This window comes from Armigeres subalbatus, unplaced genomic scaffold (assembly GCF_024139115.2).
Source record: "Armigeres subalbatus isolate Guangzhou_Male unplaced genomic scaffold, GZ_Asu_2 Contig459, whole genome shotgun sequence".
Classification (NCBI taxonomy): domain Eukaryota; kingdom Metazoa; phylum Arthropoda; class Insecta; order Diptera; family Culicidae; genus Armigeres; species Armigeres subalbatus.
Window position 1 is genome coordinate 67128 of NW_026943215.1, and position 25547 is coordinate 92674.

Consider the following 25547-nt stretch of genomic DNA (forward strand, 5'->3'; position numbering starts at 1 on the left):
GTCCAATCCAAACCAATCCAAACGGAACCAAACCAAACCAATCCAAATCCAATCCAACCAATCCAATCCAGACCCACTCCAAACCAACCAAACCAACCAAACCAATCCAACCAATCCAATCCAAACCAACCAAACCAACCAATCCAGATCCAATCCAACCAACTCCCAATCTCATCCAACCAAACCCGTATCAATTCCAAACCAATCCAACCAACCCATATCCAACCGCAAACCAACCCAAACCCCATCCAACCAGTCCAACCAATCCAAACCAACCCAAACCCAATCCAAACCAATCCACTAACCAATCCAACAACCAATCCAAAATCCAACCAAACCAACCAACTCCAAAACTAACCAAACCAACCAAACCAATCCAAACCAATCCAAACCAATCCAAACCAATCCACAACCAACCCAACCAACCAAACCAATCCAGATCCAATCCAAACCAATTCATGACCAACCCAAACAATCCAAACTGAACCAACCAATCCAAACCAATCCACAACCAATCCAAACCAATCCAACAACCAAATTCCCAACCAACCAAATCATCAACCATCCAACCCAACTCCAAACCAATCCAAACCAACCAACCAACTCAAAATCCAAACAACAAATCCAATCCAAACCAATCCAAACCAAAACCACCAACCTTATCCAACCAAACTAATCCATATCCAATCCAAACCAATCCAACCAATCCAAATTCAACCAAGTCGAATCAAATTAATCCAACCAATCCAATGCAAAACTAATCCAGATCCAATCCAAATTTAATTCAAATCTTATCCAAATCCAATCCAACCAACCTCAAATCCTATTCAAATCCAATCTAAATTTAATACAAATCTTATCCAAATTTAATCCTGTTCAATCCAATCCAAATCAATCCAAAATTGAATAATCATTCGTCAGCGACCCTGTTTCAGAACGTAAGGCAACATCCACCACAAGGCAAAAAAGTGCTGACGAAGTCTGGAAGGATTTTATGCAAATGAAGATGCTGCTTCCTATGAAAAAGATGTATGCAAGGTGCCACATCCTGAAAAGGGGTTTCGTTATAAAGACATCAAGTAATGAACTAAGGTTCTGCGTCGCGATGGAGAAGTACGATAAAGTGTAATAAGTAAACAATGCAAATATTTGTTAAATGTAATTAAATTTTGTTGAGTGATTAAGGTTTGTTGTGTGCTTGGAAGGAGTTGTAAGCATTTTTGAGATGTTGAATCGTTGAAGCAAACATTTATCAATTTAGAACCTGACGAAGACTATAAATCTTCACTCGGACTCTCCTCAATCGGAAGTAAACCATAAAAAACTACTCTACCGGATTACACCAAAACTGACTTTGTTCCTTGGTTGGTAACGAGCACCCGTCTACCGGTTGCATGACAAATAGATTCACCGTGTCCTGGCCTGTCGCTGATGGAAAACCAGTCAATCTACGGCCATTCCGAGTGGAAAACTATACTTTAGAAAACTTATCTTCCTGGCCAGGCTTAAGTTCAACCGATGACGACGACGACGACGACAACCGACGGACTACCGTGTGAGCTTGCTTTTTTGGCTGAATCAATAAACGTCGCTCAATTTCAGCTGCCCGTATTGGACGGGACTTCAGCTCCGCGGAAGCTCTCTTTTATGTTGTAACAAGTAGTAAACTGACGCTAATCCGGAATAAATTGATTCGTGAAAAATTGACACCTCTCGCGTCTGGTCTTCGCTCGGGTTGGATTGCAGCCTGCGCTGCAAGGTGGTGGCTGTCTTGTTGCCACTGACTTCCGTGGACATGAAATTCGATTGTGCGGAACGATCCTCGATAAAGGAAAGACAATAAGAAAGCATGCGCGCGCGCCCGGTGACAAGTGATGTGACGTGAAAATGGTAAATCTCTGGAGATCGGGTCTGGGTGATGGGGTGCGGGGATTCAGTCGGAGGCTGCTTATTATAATAAAGAATAATGATCGGTAATATTTTCCCTTGGTATGCCAGTTTTACCAAATCTGAGACCCACACGTTCGGGATGAAGTAAGGCAATTCAGTTTATCATAACATGTCAATAAATGATGTGATTGCTTAAATTGTAATCATTAGCGTGCTTATGAAAATTGGTAGAGTAGGTATTTTAATCGAATGCTTGTTTTACAAGGCACTTGTTCAACATTAAAAATTTAACCTATAAATAATTATTATTATTGGTGCTCTTTCATTGTTGGAAGTACATTGAGCAAAAAACTGAGATAATTGGCATCATCGTTAATAATCCTTAAAACTTGGCAAAGTGACTGAAATGAGTTTTATGTCTGAAAATTATTACTCCTTGATTTTCCGAGGAAATTAAAATATTCCACAGAATTGGATCCAATACGATCCTAACATAAAGCATTATACACTTGTACAAAAGACTTTCATAGCGTTATTGATGATTTCGCGGCTACAAATCCAGACATGCTAAAGGAATTTTATTCCAGGTTAGAATATATTCAGATTGCTTTTTCAACTTTCCTGTAGGATGGAAGCATGGTTTTCCGTTAAATTGTCTGGGGTACAATACAACAAAACCCTTCTGTACACTAAATATTATTTCAAGAAGTTCTTCGCCTCACAAACTCGTGAATTACAGAGCCATTAGTTCAAACGCACTGAAAACTAATACCCCTAAGTCCTATTCACGCTTCAGCAGAAGTCCTCTATCAGAGAATATGTTACTGTTAATTGAATTTGATCACACTTGAAGATGCTACACGTCAGTAACCAAGTCTAGTGCCTTTAAGTCTCAGCACAACTCAAATACTTCTTCAATCCTTTCGTCCTCGTACATGTACCAGCACAATCACTAAAGCGAATCCTCGCCAGTCCAGCCAAGATATCATCACCTTCCAGCCTCTTCACCGGATTTTACGGGAAAAGTTTGCATTAGATAAACCCTTTTCTTACGTTCCAAATGGACTGGTACCAGCACGGTCGAGTGAGCAGTTTGACGAAGGTTGCGTGGCGTGCCCTCTGTGGCACTCAATCTTCCACTTGTGCAACTTCTCTTCAAGAAAGTCGTCACTTTGGATGGCTATTTGTTTGTGTCCAAGACACGGGGGTGGTCCAGTCCACACTGCACTGGTAACAGGGAAAGCAGCCTGCTCTACCTTTTCACCGAAACGAGCAAGTCAAGTGTAAAGCAAATATAAACATTAATTTATATTTATTATAGATACTGGCGCTGATAAACGAAACGCACTGAATGGGATGTGTTGTCTTCAGCTGGCTGATGCGACAAGGGAGACTTCTGGCCGTTCGGTTGGCTTAATGATAGGTAGATGGAAATTCAAGATGGAAAGTAGTTAGTGTCGGCAAAAGAAAACTCAAATGGGTTTCCCTCTGCCGCTGATCTGCACAGGTGGAAGTTTCACTTGGTGGTGTTAAGATAGTTTTGATAGCAGATTATAGCGTGTGTTGCAAACAGGAATGCCAGTAATTCCTTTACGGACAAAATAAACTTTGAAATTCTAGCAAATTGAACAATCACAGATATGTTAGCTATGTTTCAGAATTGCAACCGTTACTTAGTTAGTGTTAGCATCTTTCGTAGTCAATCAAAGGCCTGGCTTGGACATCATTTAAAATTACAATTTTATTTCGGTTTTTGAAAACAATTCATCATCTGAGATAGTTTGTCTTCCATGACTTGATGCAAAAGAAGTGCGCATGAGAATATCAGATGATACTTCACAGATGTATCAATTCTGCAGCCCACCAGGCCGATAAGTGATCGACCAGGTTGAGAATTGGGCAAAGTGAGAATTGAAACTCAGTAGGAGAAGTGGAATGTAAAATAAGAGAAGCGCTAAAATAGAAAGGACATTCAGAAATAAGAAAAAAATCCTTTTTTCTCCTTTTCTTTATTTTTAATATTTTATTTTTCTTTTTTTCCATTCTTTTGTTCTTCCTTCTTCTTCCTTTTCCCATTGCCCTTCTTCATTCTTTCTTCTTCCTACCACTTTTTTCTGCTGCATCCATCTTTTTCTTTTTTCAGTCTTTCTACTTTATTCTTTCTTTTCTTTATTCCTCCTTCACTTTTCCTTTTTTCTGATTCTCCTACTTCTTCTTGCTTTTTTCTTTTTCTTTTCTTCCTTCTTTTCTTTTCTTTCTTTCTATCTTTCAGCTTCTTTTTTCTTCCTCTTCCTTTTCCTCCTTTCTTCTTCCTTTTTTTCCTCTATCTTCTGCCTTCATCCATCTTCGTACTTCCTTTTTCCCTCTTATTCCTCTTTTCCATTTTCGAACATTTTCTTTTATTATTTTTATATTCTTGTTCATTTTTTTGTTCTTTTCTTCCTATTTTCATTCTTTTCATTTTCCTCTTTCTTTTTCCTTTTGTTTCTTTCCCTCTTCCTTTATTTGTTTTACTCTCTTCCTTCTTCTCTCTGCCTTTCTTTTCTTCTTCCATCCATTTTTCTTCTTTCTTTGTCCTCTTCTTTCTTTTTTCCTCTTCGTTCTTTCTTTCTTCTTTCTTCCTTTATCTTTTCCTCTTTCATTCTTCCTTCTTCTTTGTCCCTTCTTCTCCTTCTTCTTTCATGCTTCTTGGTCTTATTATTTTCTTTCTTCCTTTTTTCCTTCCTTCTTCTTATTTTTTGCATTTTCTTTCTTCTTTCATCTGTCTCTTCTTCTTCCTTCAACCTTTCTTTTGCTTATCACATCTCACTTCTCATAGGCAGTAGGGACCTATAACCAAGGGCTTGACGATCCCTCCCACACCATTCGTTGTGGCACCTGCCTAGGATGTGGTGGGGTTTGACAGTGGGCCCTGTTAAACCTCTATAAAAAAGCTGCATGTATCCACAAGTAGGCTCGGCTAAAAGCGACTGTGCTGTTGAAGCGCACAAGCCCAAGTCCTGTGTTAGGTGGACGCTAAACAGCCTGACACGACGGGTCCTGCGAGACAGGAGGTTCTTGCAGGCCCAATAAGCCGCCTTTAAAACAACTATTACGAACGACATAGAAGATAATACGACTCGATACAATCGGCAACGACCCAGACGACGAACAAAGGATCACGATTGGAAGGAACATGGAACTGCAAGTCGCTAGGGTTCGCAGGTTGCGACAGGATAATCTACGATGAATTACATCCCCGTAACTTGATGTCGTAGCGCTGCAGGAAATCTGCTGACAGGAGAAAGTGTGGAAAAGGGCATCGAGCGGCTACCTTCTAAAGCTGTGGCACCACCAACGAGCTGGGAACCGGTCAAGTGCTGGGAAGATGCGCCAACGCGTGATTGGGTGGCAGCCAATCAACGCAAGGATGTGTAAGCTGAGGATAAAAGGCCGTTTCTTCAACTATAGCATCATCAACGTGCACTGCCCACAGAAGGGAGATCCGACGACGAGAAAGAAGGTTCTAGCGCAGCTGAGAGCAGATGGATGCCCACTGCAGGACGTCAAAATCGTCATCGGTGACAGCGAACGCTCAGGTAGGAAGGAGGAAATGTATGACCGCATCGGACCGGATAGTCTGCATACCGTATCGAACGACAACGGCAACGATGCATGAAACTTGCAGCCTCCCGGAATGGTAGTCCGAAGCATTTCTTCTCCGCAGTATCCACAAGGCCAGATGGAAATCACTAATCAAGTAACGGAAACCAAATCGACCACGTTCTAATCGACGTAAATTCTTCTCCGACATCACGAACGTCCGCACTTACTGCAGTGCGAATATTGAATCCGACCACTACCTCGTGTGGCTATGTCTGCGCTCAAAACCTCGACGGTGATCAACACGCGTCGGAGTCGTCCGCTCGCGGCTTAGCATTGGCGGCCATGCAGACGTAGATCAGCCCAAGACGCGCAGCAGCTGGAAGCATCAACGGAAGAGCAGCAGGCGCAGCATCTCTGAAGATGGCTGAGAGATATTCGATCCGTATTGAAGCACCGCAACCGCTGCACTGGCACGGTGGCTCCGGATCAGAGAACGACGGCATGACGGCGAATGAGCAGTTAGTTGAGGAGAAGAATGCAGCAGGGCGAGATTGCTGCAACACCGCACGAGGGCGAGAAGAGGCACGATACAAACGGGCGCGGAACAGAAAAACTCGATTTTCCGAGGAAAAAGCGCCAGCAGGAAGATCGAGACCGTGAAGAGACGGAGGAACTGTACCGCTCATAACGCACGAAAGCTCTAGAGAAGTTGAACCTTCACGTAAGGGCCATGTACCACAGCCCGATATGTGTAAGGGACATAAACGGAACCTCTTCAAACGAGCGGAGGTGATCCAAAGGTGGGGCAGCACACCGAAGAGCACCTGAATGGCGATATGGCAGACAACGGTGGCGGTATGGTAATGAACCCAGGGCATACGCGCGCAGGACTGCGACTTCCGGCCTGAATCTCCAGGAAATCCAGGAGAGATCCGGCTGAAACAACAAAGCCCTGAAGTGACCAACTACCAGAGAGCTGTTTAAACACGATGGGAAGCACCAGCCAGAACGCTGCACTGGGTGATTACCAAGGTTTGGGAGGATGAGGTTCTACCGCAGGAGTGAATGAAGGGTCGTGTCCCATCTACAAAAGGGCGATAAGCCGGATTGTAGCAACTACCGCGCAAACACATTGCTGAACGCCGCCTACAAGGTCTCCTGAATTTTATGCCGCCACTAACACCAATTGCAAGAGAGTTCGTGGGTCAGTACCAGGCGGGATTTATGGTTGACGCTCTACCACAGACCAGGTGTTGCCATACGTCAGGTATTGCAGAAATGCCGTGAATACAACGTGCCCACGCATCATCTATTTATCGACTTCAAGCCGTATGATAAACGATCGAACAGCTATGCAATCAATGCATCGAAAACGGATTGCGAATAAAATCACAGTTGATGCAAGGCGACGATGATCGGGGATGTGCGTAGTTCAGTTTTTAGGGCATTCTCGAGTCCCTTCGAAACGCGTAGAGGTTCAGTAGCAGATGGTCTTTCGTGTCTGTATTCAACATCGCTTTGAGGGAGTAATACGAAGGGCAGGGATTACTACGAGTGGATGATTTTCAGAAGTCCGTCCAGTTATTTGGTTTCGCTGACGATATTGATATCATGGCACGTAACTTTGAGAGGATGGAGGAAGCCTACATCAGACTGAAAGCGAAGTAAACGGATTGGACTAGTCATCACACGTCGAAGACGAAGTACAGATAGAAAGAGGCTCATCGCCACCCACCACGAGTTTCTATCGAGTTCTATCAAGGTGGAAGAATTGTGTACTGGCTCACTGGTGACGCTCGATAACGATACCAGCAGAGAAATTCGAGGCGTATAGTGGCTGAAATCGTACGTACTTTGGACTCCGTAAGACGCTCCGATCGAAGAGAGTTCGCCGCCGTACCAAACGACATCTACAAAACGCTTATTAGACCGGTAGTTCTCGGACACGAGACACTCGGTGGGGTGCAGATGGACGGACGGTACGGGAGGAGGCGAATGAACCACGAGTTGCATCACTGTTGGGACAACCATCCATCGTTCACACCGCGAAAATCGGAAGACTGGGGTGGCCGGCACGTAGCCAGAATGTCGGACAGTAATCCGGTGAAATGGTTCTCGACAACGATCCGACGGGAACAAGAAGGTGAGGTGACAGCGAGCAAGGTGGATCGATCAGGTGGAGGACGATTTGCGGACCTCCGCAGACTGCGTGGTTGGCGAAGTGCAGCCATGGACCGAGCTGAACGAGACTTTATATAGCAGTACAGGCCATTCCGGCCTTAGTCTGATAATAAATAAATAAATCTCTTACTTCATCAATAACTTTACACTCTCATTTCATATTCCTCTTTGTTCGCTTCTTTGTGAAGTTCATCATCAGTGACACAATGCACAGGTCCGAAGGGAAGTGTTCTTTTCCAAGCCATTGAAAAAACTCAGATTAATCTACCCGGTGATGGTTGCCTTCGTTTTTTTTTCGAGGAGTAATTTCTACGCACTTTTGGAAAAAAAAACATATTTTGGCATATCTATCGAGCCCATAGTCCGATCTGGCCAATTTTGAATAGGAAACAATGGGACATGTTTTTGTCGAATGCAACCTGTTGCGGAGGAAATTGGTTGAGGGTAAGTGCTAAAAAGTGAGCTTGAAATTTTACGCGCTTTTTTATGAGAAAAGTATTTTGACCATAACTTCTGAGCCCATAGTCCGATCCGGCCAATTGTAAATAGGAAACAGGATCAGAGATTCTGTGTCGAATGCAACTTGTTGCGACTTTCGTTAGGCTAAGTGCCTAAAAAGTGGGCTCAGAATTTTCCACGTTGTTGCCTAAAAAGTATTTTGACCAGGGTTTCGACTTTGTCTTCAATGAGACCAAAGCAAGCGTTTTCGGGCCAAGGAAATTCTGTTTAACGTTTATGTTGAGGATCATCTTTCACCTATCAATCTTTTCTCTAGAATTAGCATTGGAAGATGAACGAAAATCTGCCTATATAGATGAAAAATCCTTTTCGTTTCATTACTTTACCTCTCGCTCACTTTTCGCGAGAATTATCGCAGAACAATTACAAGTTGTATGGCCGCGCCGGATTCGAACCCAGAAATAGTAATAATAGCTGTGGGGATGCGCTTACCTAGCCACACCACCATCTATCTGTATGAAAGCGTTAAGGTTTGTTCCATATAAGCTACTACCATTTGCCTTGATGATGCCCCGAAAAGACCGAAATGAAAGAAAACGAGCAAACCAACGTTTAGCGGCAATCGAAGTGAGCAAAAAATTGTTATCACCTCCAGGCTGTTTTCTTTCCGAAAAGCGATTTCTCCCGAAAACTTGCGTGAGGGAAAATCATTGTGCTTGAGATTGAGTGAGCATTACGAACCCTGATTTGACAATAACTCTGAGCCCATAGTCCGATCTGGCCAATTGTCAATAGGAAACAATGGGACAGGATTCTGCGTCGAATGCAACTTGTTGCGAGCAAACCGGTTAGGGCTAAGTGCCTGAAAGTGGGCTGACTTTTCCACTCGTTGTTGCCTAAAGAAAAGTATTTTGACCATAATCTGAGCCCATAGTCCGATCCGGCAATTGTCAATAGGAAACAATGGGACAGGATTCTGCGTCAAAATGCTAACCTATTGCGAGCAAACTCGGTTAAGCTAAGCTCCTGAAAAGTTGGCTGACTTTTCCACTCGTTGTTGCCTAAAAAGATTTTGAATAAATTGTGCTCATAGTCCGATCTGGCCAATTGTCAATAGGAAAAATGGGACAGGATTCTCCGTTGAATGCAACTTGTTACGATCAAATCGGTTAGGGCTATGGCTTAAAAGTGGGCTAGACTTTCCACTCGTTGTTGCCTAAAAAAGTATTTTGACCATAACTCTGTGCTCTAGTCCGATCTAGCCAGTCATAATAGGAAACAATGGGACAGGATTCTCGTCGAATGCAACTTGTTGCGAGAACTCGTTAGGGCTAAGTGCCTGAAAAGTGGGCAGACTTTTCCACTCGTTGTGCCTAAAGAAAAGTATTTTTAACATAACTCTGAGCCCATAGTCCGATCTGGCCAATTGTCTAGGGAAACATGGGACAGGATTCTGCGTCGAATGCAACCGTAGATCAAATCGGTTAGGGCTAAGTGCCTGAAAAGTGGGCTGACTTTTCCACCTGTTGCTTGCCTAAAGAAAGTATTTTGACCATAACTTCTGAGCCCATAGTCCGATCCGGCCAATTGTCAATAGGAAACAATGGGACAGGATTCTGCGTCAAATGCAACTTATTGCGAGCAAATCGGTTATGGCTAAGCTCCTGAAAAGTTGGTCTGACTTTTCCACCTGTTGTTGCCTAAAAAAAGTATTTGACCATAACTCTGAGCCACAGTCCGATCCGGCCAATTGTCAATAGGAAACAATGGGACAGGCTTCATGCGTCGAATGCAACTTGTTGATTAAATCGGTTAGGGCAATGCCTGAAAAGTGGGCTGACTTTTCCACTCGTTGTTGCCTAAAGAAAAGTATTTTGACCATAACTTCTGAGCCCATAGTCCGATCCGGCAATTGTCAAAGGAAACAATGGGACAGGATTCTGCACTAACTTGTTGTGAGCAAATCGGTTAGGGCTAATGCTCAGTGGGGCTAGACTTTTCCACTCGTTGTTGCCTAAAGAAAAGTATTTTTACATAACTTGAGCCCATAGTCCGATCTGGCCAATTGTCAATAGGAAACAATGGGACAGGATTCTGCGTCGAATGCAACTTGTTATGATCAAATCGGTTAGGGCTAAGTGCCTGAAAAGTGGGCCAGACTTTCACTCGTTGTTGCCTAAAGAAAAGTATTTTGACCATAACTTCTGAGCCATAGTCCGATCCGGCCAATTGTCAATAGGAAACAATGGGACGGATTCTGCGTCGAATGCAACTTGTTGGAGAAATCAGTTAGGCTAAGTGCCTGAAAAGGGCTGACTTTTCCACTCGTTGTGCTCAAAGAAAAGTATTTTAAATAACTTCTGAGCCCATAGTCCGATCTGGCCAATCAATAGGAAACAATGGGACAGGACAGGATTCTGCGTCGAATGCAACTTGTTACGATCAAATCGGTTAGGGCTAAGTGCCTGAAAAGTGGGCCAGACTTTTCCACTCGTTGTTGCCTCAAAGAAAGTATTTTGACCATAACTCTGAGCCATAGTCGATCCGGCCATACAATAGGAAACAATGGGACAGGATTCTGCGTCAAATGCAACTTGTTGTGAGCAAATCGGTTAGGGGCTAAGTGGCTGAAAAGTGGGCTGACTTTTCCACTCGTTGTTGCTAAAAAGTATTTTGACCATAACTTGAGCCATTGTCCGATCCGGCAATTGTCAATACGAAACAATGAGACGGGATTCTGCGTCGAATGCAATCTTAGCGGACAAATCTGTAGGTTGCGCCGAAAAAGTGAGCTAGACTTTTCCACTCGTTGTTGCCTAAAGAAAAGATTTTGACATAACTTGAGCCCATAGTCCGATCCGGCCAATGTCAATAGGAAACAATGGGACAGGATTCTGCGTCGAATGAACTATTGGTGAGCAACTATAGGGATAAGTGCTGGAAAGTGGGCTAGATTTTTGCGACATACACACACATACACACACATACACATACAGACACACATACACACACACAGACATCACTGATCTGTCGAGCTGAGTCGATCGGTATATAACACTGGGTCTGATCTATAAAAGTTTGTTTGAGGATCATATAGCCTTTACGTATACTTTGTATACGAGAAAGGCAAAAAAGAGCTTCAAGGAACTAAATACTAAAGACACTATACAAAGACGCGAAATCTGATCCCGAACAAACAAATCAATGCACCCGAATGCAACACTGTTGATGCTGCCTAAACATTTCAAATTTTCTAGAAATTTTCATGAATCAATATTGAATTTGTAACACGTTCACAAACCAAATCGGGTTGGAATTCACGGTAAACAAGTAAACTTAATTTTAACCATTTGTTGGGGTTGTGATTACTCAAAAATCAAAAAGTAACAAAATAATAATTGAAACATGTATTTGTGATATTTGAAATAGCCCTACCAAATGTTACGCGATTTTTGAATGACAGATCTCTCGCTCGATTGGAATGACACTGACAGTAAATTTGGAATTCCAATTGAAACATTTCCGTCTTTAAGAGTGTTACTAAATACCAATGACAACGACCAGAGGTTAGTCAATTTTGCGCACCTATTTTGCACGGAAGAATATTCGAATGGACACCTGAGACACCCTCAGGGCAGAGGGACTTTGTCCAAGGCTTGACGTTCCTCCCCAGGCCATCTGGAGTTGTGGCGCCTGCCTAGATGTGGTGGGGCTTGACAGGCCCTGTTAAACCTCTATAAAAGCGCATGTATCCGCAAGTAGGCTCCGCTGAGCGACCGTGTGCCGCTCAAAGCGCACAGCCCAAGTCCTGGTGTGTGGTGACGCTAACAGCCCATACGGCCTCCGGCGAGACAGGAGGTTTGCGCAGGCCCAAAGCCGCCTGGAAAACCAATAATTACGAACAATATAAGAGATAATGCGACTCGATATAATCGGCAAAGACCTAGGCGACGAAAAAGGATCACGATTGGAAGCTTGGAACATGGAACTGAAGTCGCTAGGTTTCTGCAGGTTGCGACAGGATGATCTACGATGAATTACATCCCGCAACTTCGACGTGGCGCTGCAGGAGATTTGCTGGACAGGACAGAAAGTGTGGAAAAGCGGCATCGGGCGGCTACCTTCTACCAAAGCTGTGGCACCACCAACGAGCTGGGAACCGGCTTCATAGTGCTGGGAAAGATGCGCCAACGCGTGATTGGGTGGCAGCCAATCAACGCAGGATGTGCAAGTGAGGATTAAAGGCCGTTCTTCAACTATAGCATCATCAACGTGCACTTCCCACACGAAGGGAGACCCGACGACGAGAAAGAAGCGTTCTCCGCACAGCTGGAGCAGACATAGATGGATGCCACTGCGGGACGTCAAAATCTCATCGGTGACATGAAAGCGCAGGTAGGAAGGGAGGAAATGTATAGACCGGTCATCGGACCGGATAGTCTGCACAACGTATCGAATGACAACGGCAACGATGCATAAACTTCGCGCCTCCAGCGGTAGTCCGAAGCACCTTCTTTCCCCGCAAAATATCCACAAGGCCACATGGAGATCAATAACCAAGAAAGGAAAACAAATCGACACGTTCTAATCGACGGTAAATTCTTCTCCGACATCACGAACGTCCGCACTTACTGCAGTGCGAATATTGAATCCGACCACTACCTCGTTGCAGTTTGCCTGTGCTCGACTCTCGACGGTGTACAACACGCGTCGAAGTTGGACGCCGCGGCTTATATTGGGCGGCTACAAGACGGTAGGCCAGCCCGAACGCGCAGCAGCTGGAAGGGCACTCCCAACGGAAGAGCAGCCAGGCGCAGCGTCTCTTGAAGATGGCTGGAGAGATATTCGATCCGCCATGGAGGACCGCAACCGCTGCACTTGGCACGGTGCCCCTGAATCGGAGAAACGACTGAGACGGCGAATGTGAGCAGTTAGAAGAGAAGAATGCAGCATGGGCGAGATTGCTGCAACACCGCACGAGGGCGAATGAGGCACGATATAAACAGGCGCGGAACAGACAAAACTCGGTTTCCGGAGGAAAAGCGTCAGCAGGAAGATCGAGACCGTGAAGAGACGGAGCAACTGTACCGCACAATAACACACGAAAGTTCTATGAGAAGTTGAACCGTTCACAGGGGCCACGTGCCACAGCCTGATATGTGCAAGGACATAAACGGACCTTCTTACGAACAGCGTGAGGTGATCCAAAGGGGCAGCAGCACGAGAGAGCACCCAATGGCGATGTGGCAGACGAAGATGGCGGTATGGTGATGGACCCAGGAGAACGCGCAGGACAATTCACTCGGCCCCGGATTCCAGGAACCAGGAGGAGATGCCGGCTGAAAAGAAAAGCCCTGGGGTGACCAACCTACCAGAGAGCTATTTAAACACGGTGGTGAGGCATCCAGAGCGCTGCACTGGGTCATTACCAAGATGGGAGGAGGAAGTTTTTGCGCAGGAGTGGATGGAAGGTGTCGTGGTCCATCTAAAAGGGCGATAAGCTGGATGTGCACCACTCGCGCAATCACATTGCTGAACGCCGCCACAAGGTACTCTCCCAAATTTTATGCCGTCGACTAGCACCAATTGCAAGGGAGTTCGGGCAGTACCAGGGGAGTTTATGGGGAACGCTCCACCACGGACCAGGTGTTCGCCATCGCTCACTGCAGAAGTGCGCGAATACAACGTGCCCACACATCATCTATTCATCGACTTCAAAGCCGCATATGATACAATCGATCGGACCAGCTTATGGAGCTAATGCAGGAAACGGATTTCCGGATAAACTGACACTTTGATCAAGGCGACGATGGATCGGGTGATGTGCGTAGTTCGAGTTTCAGGGTCTCGAGTCCTTCAGAAACCCGCAGGGTTACGGCAAGGTGATGGTCTTTCGTGTCTCATTCAACATCGCTTTGGGACGAAGAGCGGGGATTACACGAGTGGCAATTTTCAATAAGTCCGTCCAGCTATTTGGCTTCGCGACGACATAGATATTATGGCACGTTACTTTGAGAAGATGGAGGAAGCCTACATCAGACTAAGAGGAAGCCAACGGATCGGACTAGTCATCAACACGTCGAAGACGAAGTACATGATAGGAAGAGGTTCAGAGAAGACAATGGAGCCACCCACCGCGAGTTGGCATCGGTGGTGATGAAACGAGGTGGTAGAAGAATTTGTGTACTTGGGCTCACTGGTGACTGCCGAAAATGATACCAGCAGAGAAATTCGAGGCGTAGTGGCTGGAAATCGTGCATACTTTGGACTGCAAGACGCTTCGATCGAAAGAGTTCGCCGCGTACCAAACTGACCATCTAAAACGCTCATTAGACCGTGAGTCCTCTCGGACACACGAGATCTGGACGATGCTCGTGGAGGACCAACGCACTCGGAGTTTTCGAAAGGAAAGTGCTGCTCATCTATGGTGTGCAGATGGCGGAGGTACGGAGGAGGCGAATGAACCACGAGTTGCATCAGCTGTTGGGAGAACCATCCATCGTTCACACCGCGAAAATCGGACGACTGCGGTGGGCCAGCATAGCCAGAATGTCGACAATAACCCGGTGAAATGGTTCTCGACAACGATCCGACGGGCACAAGAAGGCGAGGTGCGCAGCGGGCGGTGGATCGATAGGTGGAAGATGACTTGCGGACCCTCCGTAGACTGCGGCTGGCGACGTGTTGCCATGGACGAGCCGAATGGAGAAGACTCTTACATACCGCACAGGCCCCACTTCGGCCTTAGTCTGAATAAATAAATAAATAACCTGGAGACACCCAAATTGCGACTCGTGTTCTCAAATCGATCATGTTTTTTTTTTTGTGGATGTTCGGCATTTCTCAGATGGCATGAACGTAAGGACCATTCAGCCCAACATCCACTCTAACTCTACTATCTGTGAAACTTGATTATATATGTACAACATTGATAGATTTAGTTCGAAAAGGTATTTGAGGGCAACCGCCTTCGGTGTGCTTTGATCCCACGACCCCATTCTGTAGCAGGTGCTTTCCCTACTAAGCTACGAAGGACCTCCGTCGTCCACTGCGAATAGGAACACACACGAGCTGGGAACAGCTATAGTGATGGGCGAATGCAAGGTGCGTGATAGTGTTGGCCGATCAACGAGAGAATGTGCAGGTTGTGGATCAAAGGCCGGTTCTTCAACTTCAGCATAATCAACGTCCATAGCCTACACTCCGGAAGATGATGATGATAGACGCATTCTACGCGCATCTGGAACGTGAGAGCGATAGCTGCTAAGCCAAGACGTCAAAATCATCATAGAGATTTGAACGCTCAGGTTAGCCAAGAAGAGGAGTTTAGACCGACTATTGGGAAGTCAGCGCTCACCGACGAACGACAAACGGCTCACGACTAATTGATTTCGCTGCCTCCAAGAATATGGCCATTCGCAGCACCTACTTCCAACACAGCTCTTCGTATCGGCGACCTGAAGATCACCACTGCAGACAGAAGCCAAATCGACCACGTTCTGATTGATGGACGGCTTCTCCGACATTATCGACGTCAGGACACATCGTGGCGCTAACATCGACTCGGACCACTATCTGGTGATGGTTAAACTGCAAAACCGTCCGTCATACCACAATTTCGGTACCGACGACCGCCGCGGCGAACCTAGAGCGACTGAAGCAACCTGATGTCGCCACTGATGCGCGCACATCCGAGGCACCGTTGCCGGAAGAGGTGAGCTCGATGGGCCCTCTGAGGACTGCTGAAATGCAGTTAGCAACATTAACGACGCAGCGGAGAACAACGTCGGTATATGAGACGAAGTCGACGGAACGATTGATTCGACAAGAGTGCAGACAGATTCTGGAGGAAGGACGCAGCGCGGGCGGTCGCGCTGCAGCAAGGTACCGCAGAACGTGGAACGTTATAGACGGAAGGAGACAACAGACCCGCCTTTTCAGGAGAAGAAACGCCGCCTGAAAAGGGGTAATGAGATGGAACAGCTGTGCCGTTCTCAAGAAACACGCAAGTTCTACCATAAGCTCAACGCATCTTCAAAGGCTTCGTGCCGCGAGCCGAAATGTGCCGGGATAAGGATGGGAGCATCTTGACGGACGAACGTGTGGTGATCGAAAGGTGGAAGCAGCACCACGAGGAACATTTAAATGGCACTGAGAGTACAGGCAGTGAAAGTCAAGGCAGGAGGAGATGACGCTGTCATAGCGGACGATGGAAGCCAACCAGCCCCCACCTTGAGGGAAGTTAAGGATGCCATCCAACATAAAGACCAATAAAGCAGCTGGTAAGGATGATATCGGAGCTGAGCTCATCAAGATGGGCCCAAAGGCTGGCCACTTGCCTGCACAAACTGATGAGTCAGAATCTGGGAAACCGAACAGCTGCCGGAGGAGTGGAAGGAAGGTTATATGCCCCATCTACAAGAAAGGCGACAAACTGGAGTGTGAGAACTTTGAGCGATCACCATCCTTAATGCCGCCTACAAAGGGATATCTCAGATCATCTTCCGTCGTCTGTCACCATTAGTGAACGAGTTCGTGGAAGTTATCAAGCCGGCTTGCTTGACGGCCGCTCGACAACGGACAGATCTTTACGTACGGCAAATCCTTCAAATGCCGTGAATACCAGTCCAACGCACCATCTGTTCGTTGATTAAGCGGCGTACGACAGTATAGACCGCGTAGAGCTATGGAAAATTATGGAAGAACAGCTTCCCAAAGCTTTTTTCCAATTCGTTTATTTGGTGGCTCAGGCGTGTATAACACTTTCGGAGCCATTGTTCTTGTGATATATACAATCAATATCATTTTATTATACGGTTAGTAAGAGGGGTAGAAGCCAGCGTACTCGTGGTGACTCGAGGTTAGTTACAATGCTAAGGATGGACGGGGCTAGGATTTGGGATCAGGAAATTTCAGCTTCTCATCCGGGCATTTGGCGTCAGTGACGATGTGGCGTGTCGTCGTGCTGAGGAATGGTTCGACTGGGAGACATCTTCCAGATGGCAAGAGCTATGGAGCTCTATGGAACAAAAAGGCAGAGACAGAACAAAAAAACTTTAAAGAAAGAAAAAAAACAAAATGTTAGATTTTTATGTCAAACAGCAAAGAAAAACATAAATGCCTGCATATAGACAACATCACGATCTCCCAAAACACCGCGAACTTCCCTGTAGGGTTCTCACAAGGGATCCAATAATTGCTCTCTGGAGGCGCTTTTCTTAGGACCAACCACGTGATCGATTCTATCATAATCGGCTCCACCTACATAAGTTGCTATCGACAAGGTTTATTCTGTACAGATGTGCGTTTAGTGAATAGTGATTGGACATAAGCCCTGACATCGTCGAATGAAGCCTCGACTTAAGTCCTCACCTCTGAACCACGCTCGCCCAGAAACTTTTGGAACTATGGAAAATAGCCACCGTCCAAGTTCGTTGTGTGTCCAATTTTTGCCAACTTTGAAGAGTACTCTGACGGACTAATGGGAAACCTTGTTGTCATGAGTCTGCCTTCTCATTGCCGTAGATTGAGCAGTGAGAAGGACCCAAACAAAGGTAATCTTGAATGATCTTTCGACCAAACACGCATCTGTCTCTTATTTTGTAAGAAAGTAAGATGCGCTTAACAGGTTCTTTATCGACTGGAGTGCCTCGATAGTCAAGACTATCCAGAAGATGAAATAATGGTCTACGGCTGATTGGAAATTATCCCAAAGCGAAGTTAATTGCTGCTCAGCAACATAAACCGAGCACGGTTCCTGAAGTTTTCTGAAGGTTTGAAGTTACATTGAAAACACCGAAGCCAGTGGATCCGTTAATGCGAGAACCATCAGTGAAATCTCTGCTGTTGCAATTGTACGTTCATATTTTTCAGAAAAATGGAGGAATAGAAATATTTCGAAGATGATCTGGTATTCCTTGAATAGCATGTTTCATGAGACAGATCGTATTCAATTGAGGAACTGTCGTTGGTGAAGTGAACTCGAGGTGGATTATACACGGAAGACAAAGATCTGAAGAAATGTAGTTGAGATAGACTTCAGGAATCTTGAACGACGAGTTAGTTCAAGCATATTATCGAAGTTATCTAAGACAAGTGTTACTTGTTCCACATTTGATGAGTATTCTTAGTGAGAGCTCCCAGTAACGGTGCTTTAAAGGAGTGACTCCAGCAAGCACCTCCAGGCTCATGTTATGCGTTGAATGCATGCAGCCAAGGGCACATGCAAACAACGATACTGAATTCGTTCCAATTTGATCAGGTGGCAGTCAGCTGCTGAGAGGAAGCGAAAGAGCCATATTCTAAAACAGAGAGAATAGTCCGTTCTATAGAGTTTGATGAGGTCTTCCGGGTGAGCACCCACCAGGTTCCGGAGATAGAACGTAGAAAATGGATCCTTTTCCGGCATTTTGTATCAAATACTCAAAATGGAGTTTCAAGACATTTAGAATCAACACGACCCCAAGGTATTTAGAAGATAAAATTGGTTGATGTCATCATTCAACAGTTTTAGTTTCAGTTGAGCTGGGTACCGCTTCCTAGTAAACACAACCAACTGAATTTTTGCGGTGAAACTCGATCCCAGATTTCTGGCCCAAACAGTCAGATTATCCAGGGTACTTTGCAATGGTCCTTAAGACAGCTACATGGACCTCTTGAGAGACCACGGCATCATCTGCAAGTTGTCTGAGCGCATTGTCCTTCCAAACAATTGTCAATATCTTTAACATAGAAATTATAAAGCAAGGACTTAAATACATCCTTGGGAAGGCCCATGTAGCTATTTCTGGAAGTTGTCAGAGCGCGAGTGGAAGTTCATTTGTTTTTCTGACAACAAATTACAAGAAATTGTTCAAAATAACGGTAATCCACACTGTGCAGATTGTCTGACAGTACTTCTATGAAACTGAATCAAAGCGCCCTTAATATCCAAGAATACTGAAGCCACTCTTTCGCAAAGGCCAGCTGAATATCTGAAGAGAGCAACGCTAGACAATCGTTTGTTCCTTTACCTTTTCGAAAACCAAACTGAGTATTTGAGAGTAATGCATTTTGTTCGACCCAATGGTCGACTCTTGAAAGGATCATTTTCTCTATAACTTTCTATGCATGAGCAGATGGCAATCGGTCGGTATGAATTGTGATTAGACGCTGGTTTTCCAGGCTTTTGAATAGCATACTTTCACCTGTCGCCATTCAGGTGGCACAAGTTGTACTCCCAAAACAGTTGTACAGGCAAGTAATCGTCTTTTGCGATATCTGGGAGGTTTTAAGAAGATTGAATTTGATGTTATCGCATCCGGAGCAGAGTTATTCGATGAAGAGAGACATAGAAAGTCCAGCATTGTGAATGGTCCACCCAAAGAACCGGGATCAGTGACTGATTCTCGAAATAGCGGTTCTGCTGGTACGGAATCTGGGCAGACCTTTTTGCGAAGTTGAATATCCATCGATTGGAGTATTCTTCACTCTCATTGGTGGAAATGCGGTTCCGCATGTTGCGAGCCGTTTCAGAGTGTTGTCATTGAGGTTTCTCGTGATAGTCCTCGACAAACGTCGCCAGTAGCTACGTTTTTTGCCTTGAGAAGATTTTTGAGTTTTCTTCGAGCCTCAAATACTCTTCAAAGCTCGGACCTTCCGTGTTTACGGAAGACCTTGAAGGCACTGATTCTCAGAATACAACTTAGTACATTCATCATCCCATCCAGGAGTGGCTGGTCTTCTGATGACAGATGTACTTGGAACGCGTCGTTTCTGAGCTTCTAGTGCGCTTTTTTGAATCAACTCAGTAAGGAATCGATATTCATCCAAAGGGGAAGAGTATCAGTTGATTCAATACCAATTTTACCGCCGATGCATTTTGCCAGTCAATGTTCTTTCGAGATCGAAAGAACATTAACTGGCTCAGATTGTTGATAGCCACTCTAATTGTGGTGACTATCGGCATATGGTCACTACCATGGGGATCTTGAATTACCTTCCACGTGCAATCTAATGATAGTGAATTTGAACAAAAGACAGATCAATACGGCTTTTTGACCATTTGGTCCTATTCGAGTTACTTCACCAGTGTTCAAAATATTCAAATTGAAATCGTCACACAAATCATAGAAATAGGCGCTCTATAATCGTCATACGTTTCGCCCATCCAATAATACCATGCGTTCTATCACCCAATATCAATACTGGAGATGATAGGAGGGAGACTGCGCTCCAAAGATGTCGACGATTAAGAGGCATTTGGAGGAATGACACAGTAAAGATCTTTATTCTTCACATTTACTTGGCATGCGGCGATTTCTAAGCCGGAACAATCGGAATGGGAATTCTGTGAGTAGCATTTTGATCCCCAAAGAACGCCACCATAATGATCATTCCGATCTTGGCGAATAAATTAAAATCGTGGAAGTTGATTTGTCTTCGGAAGAAAGCCATGTTTCAAGAGTGTAAATATGTCGCAATCGGAATTCGTAAAATTTGAACACGTCTAATTTATTTTTCAGACTATGACAGTTCCACGCAGCACAGTGATTGTATCTTGGGTATTGGCGTTTATCCATCGAAAGATACAATTCCTGCAAGAAGGCCTGAACATCAATTGCTTCAGATAACTTTCCACCGTTGGTATAAAAGGCAAGATAGGCCTCAATGAATTGGAATATTAAATAAATTCAAAACGGTCCACAAGGTCCTAAGGAGATCAACCTCGCTTGGACGGAATACTTTTACTAGAAGTGCGAATTACTTTTTTCTTTCGTTGATTCTCTAGCCGGATGTTTCTTCGAAACATCGGATTTTCAATGGCGGGAATGTCTTACTGCAACTAGGATCAAAAAGCAGTAGGGACAGGTTGCTTCGGATTTAAATAAACCCCATTACCTTCAGATTTTGTCGTTTTATGTGATTTTGTTCTCTTGGCGCGATCCCGGAAGACGGTTGCTTCCTCTTTTCGGCACGTGTACCTCCGCAGAAATCATCCATATCGGCTGCGTCAGAGTCCAATTCATCAATGGATATGGAATCAAATAATCACTTACACGAACGGTGGCTGAAATAGCTCGATGCAGTGGCTGTGGCGGATGTGTCTTCGACTTAACCATTTCCGCATACGACTGCTTGGAGCGCTGTACCAACGAGCGCTTCACTTTTGGTGCGCTTTTTGTACACCGGCATTCCTGCAAACCATGGGGAGGATAAACCACAATAAGCACATTTTGTTGCCTGTTGCTGGCAGGACTCCTCCGATGCCTTCAGAACATTTGCCAAACGTGTTGTTCACAAACTCGCAGTGTGACCAAGTTGTGCAATTGGTCGTTAAATAACTTGGCACAAAAAGACGCACCGGAAATAGCATGTTTTCAATATCAACATATTTTGGGAGCATCGAACCGAACGTCACCCGAAGCGAACCTGACTTGAATATATCTTCTTCCATACGTGGCTGCTGAATGCAATTCTGCAGTCCAGAATATCCACGTAGACTATTGCATTCTTAGGCGGCCTTTTCCCGAAGTACATCCTTGCAAGTCAGGCTCGCTGCGTTGATCACCTTCAATTTCGACCTCTCGCGAGGACATAAACCTATATTCAACATTGTACGCCCTGTCGCCAGCAATTTCATCTGCCACCTGGTATGTGTGCGGTGATGCGTAGTTTGTTCCGTTGATCTGGCTAAAATGCTTCGGAAAACGACGCGTCAAACTCTCGTTTAATGCGAGAAAATCTAGGCTTTTACTTTCGCCGAAAGAAACAACCCAAGGCCCAGGCGAAGCGCATGGTACAATCGAGTGCCCTCCATCTTTAGCAGGCACATTGCCTCCAGTCTCCGCTCCATTCTCACCCCGCAAGGTGGAAGGATAATTTTGCTTATACTAACTTAAAACTAATAGCAAATTAGAAAACAAATTAAAAAAACTAATTTGATTAATTCTAAGCAGTCCACTCTGTATCAAACAGGGAGAACAATAAAAGTTTTGCCACTTATCTGCCCCTGCTGCTGAGGTACAGCAGTAACAATAGCTCCTGCTTCACTGGCGTCGCCAGAAGCAGCTACTTCACTCGCCGACAGCGATCGCCTTGGATCCGTAGGTAGAACAAAACAATGGCCTTTTCACTACCGAACACAATCCGCGATGAGACACAGCCTACACGTCTGGCTCGTTCGAACTATCGGCACGGAATGATCCCGAAGCTTACCAGACTGATCAAAGCAACGGTGGATGATGTGCAAAACGGTAAGATTTCGCGAAAACCCAGTTCGTTGAATCGCGCCGGGGACTGACAAGGTGATGGACTTCGCCTGTTGTTCAACATTGCTAGAAGGTGTCATGCGAGAGCCGGGTGTAACAGCCGGGTAGATTTTCAACAGATCCAGTCAATTTATTTGCTTCGCGGATGACATGGACATTGTCGGCCGAACATTTGCAAAGGGCAGAACTGTACCGCCTGAAACGTGAAGCAACAAAAGTTGGACTGGTGGTGAATGCGTCAAAGACAAAGCGCATGCTTGTGGGCGGAACCGAGCGCGAAAGCCTGGGAAGCAGTGTTACGATAGACGGGGATACCTTCGAGGTGGTCGAGGAATTCGTCTACCTCGGATCCTTCTAACGGCTGACAACAACGTTAGTCGTGAAACATCGGCGCATCATCTGTGGAAGTCGGGCTCACTGGGCTCAGAAGAAACTGCGGTCGAAAAGATCTGCCACCGCACCAAATGTAGCGCGTACAAGACGCTAAGACCGGTTGTCCTCTGGACATGAAAGATGGACAATGCTCGAGAGGACTTGCAAGCACTGGAGTAACTCTACGGCGAACCCAGTATCCAGAAGGTAACAAAGCCGGAAGGGTACGATGGGCAGGACATGCTGCAAGAATGCCGGACAGCAACGACTTGGCGAGCGTGGGGCGTATCCGCATTTTCTTCAAGTCGAGTCAAGGTACAACTATGTGATGGAATTGAATGGATTGTGCAAACTCGTTCTATGACAAGTGATTTTGTCTGTTCCACGCCAGTTTGTATCGTGCCTCGTTTGCATTCGTGCGGTGATGTTAATCTTGCCAAGGTATTCTTTCCTCCATATCAGTCCTCACATTCGCCGCCATACCAGTCGTTTCTCTGATCCAGGATGACGTACCAAGTGCAGCGGTTGCAGTGCTACCAATGGTGGATAGAATATCTCCAGAAATCTTCAAGAAGCTATGCTCTTCTGTTGGGAGTGCACTCCAGCAGCAGCGTGCATTCTGGAACTAGTCTACCGTCTTGTAGCCACCCAATGTTGAGCGCGCCGCCTGACTTTGACTCGTGTTGTAAACGTCGAGAGTTTTGGGTGCAGGCATACCGTATTACAGGTATACAGGCATCCGTTTTGGTTTGGTGATTCGCATGAGGCCTTCTTGCGGATGAAGAAAAGCTCTGACTCTCATTCCACAGGAGGCTGCAAAGTTATGCATCGTTGGCCGTTGTCGTACGATACGGTATGCAGACTGTCCGGTCCGATCACGGGTCTACATTACCTTCCTACCTGAGCGTTCATGTCGCCGAAGACGATTTTGACGGTACGCAGGGCATCCATTATATATTCCAGCTGTACATAGAACGCTTCTTTTCGTCGCCATAAATTGCAAAAATCAGAGACATGGTATATGCGTTTCATGGAATAGTGATTTCTATTTTTGTATGATATTCTATTAAATTTTTCATACAAAATTAATAGAATATCATACAAAGTGGACAAAGATGGACAAATGAAATATCATGGAGTTGATGTGCCTGAATGTACTCTCCAGAATACGATTTAAGCTTTTGCTATTTACTACTCGCTGCATTAGAATACTCAGAAAAATGTCACTTTTCATGAAAAACGCTTATAATATGCTTGAAAATAGTATCAACCATCTTATGTAACCAAAGATGCGCTATCCAAAGACCGGGAAGCGATGCTAAGACTGTTTTTGAAAATATTTTGTATTGATGAAAGTGGAAGCTAAAAACTATTTTTAAATTTAGAAATTTTGTCATAAAACATCACCTATATGAGACAAAATATGTTATTATAAAATGCTTAGAATTAAATTCTCTACAACTTTAGAATAAATGATCTCCTAATTCAAAAGATTAAACACATCTCCAAAAAATTACTCAAGCAAACCACCCAAATGACAACTTACTCTAGCACTGATGGTTCGAATTATCGATTTATGTCGTGAAATTTGACGAATCCGTCCATTGTGTCCGGAATTTCCAATTGAAAACTGCATTCAGATCGCCATAATTGCTTTTCAAATCTCGTGCATGTAAGTTTCTCAACCAAACAAAAAATGCGTATCCTCTAAATATTTTTTTTTAAATTTTTCCCAAAATCAATATTTTTGGACAAGAATTTAGAATGTATAAAATCTCATTTTGCCAAAAGATCAATATGGAGTTTTTCATACGGTTCCATTAAAGCTGACATCACCTTCCCTTAGCATGAAGGTGGAATACTCACAGAAAACGAAATATTGTCCACGACCAAACGCATGTCCTTGCGTTACGTTGTGTGAGAAAGCTCTCGCAAACGGACAACAAAACGGCAATTAGAATCTAAAGCTGTATTTCGAACAGAAACTCAACAAACCAAAGTGAAAGTGACCTCTGAAGCTCCGCACACAGATACGTGTTTTAATTAAATTCAGTGATTTAATTTGATGTTGATTCGGTTCGTCCCCATTAGGGCGCATTGCCATCGTCTGAGTTGGAAGACGTGGTCAGTGACCATACGTAACAAATTCACATCGGAAGGGTGAGAGAACACAAGAAAGATTCCAACCCACCGATAGGGCCGAAACACTTAACATCTTAAGACCGGATCAAGATGTGAGTTAAGACGACGGTTTTAATAAGTTTTCCGAACAAGGGTCAAAAAATTCCTGTGCCGGTCGACCTGGGTTGGATCATCCCAACGAACGGTTGAGTAGTTGATGATATGGTTTCAGTGTTCAATCTTCAATCAACAGCGTCAAGGCGAGTAAGCATGGCACAATTTATATGAACTAGCGGGAAGAATTTACTGCTCATCCGGTAAGAACTTTGAAATATTAGGATTTTAGAGATTAGATAATTATGAGTTCATGACTATCTATTGACAGCGCCCGTTACATAAAATATGTACATTCGTCAATCATCAAAATAGGACAACTTTACTCTTCATATTATAGCTTTTTTATTTTTCGATAAAATCACCCGCGCTTTCGGAGCCCTTCGTGATAAATTAAGAGTAGTAAATGTCACTACTGAGCGTAATTGAAAGACTACAACGCTTCTAGGGGTAAAAGAGTGGAAAGTATGAATTTTCCCATAATTTAATCGATTTTTCCAAATCAATTCATGCCTGTTGAGCACCCACTTAGACTTGACGGATCTGACTGAATTTTTAAGGTAGCTTTTGGCAGCA

General features: G+C 44.7%; 1 pseudogene; it reads right to left on the bottom strand.

Annotated features, from left to right (window-relative positions):
- LOC134204217 (uncharacterized) overlaps positions 1–25547 on the bottom strand; it is a 92845-nt pseudogene that overhangs the window by 36775 nt on the left and 30523 nt on the right.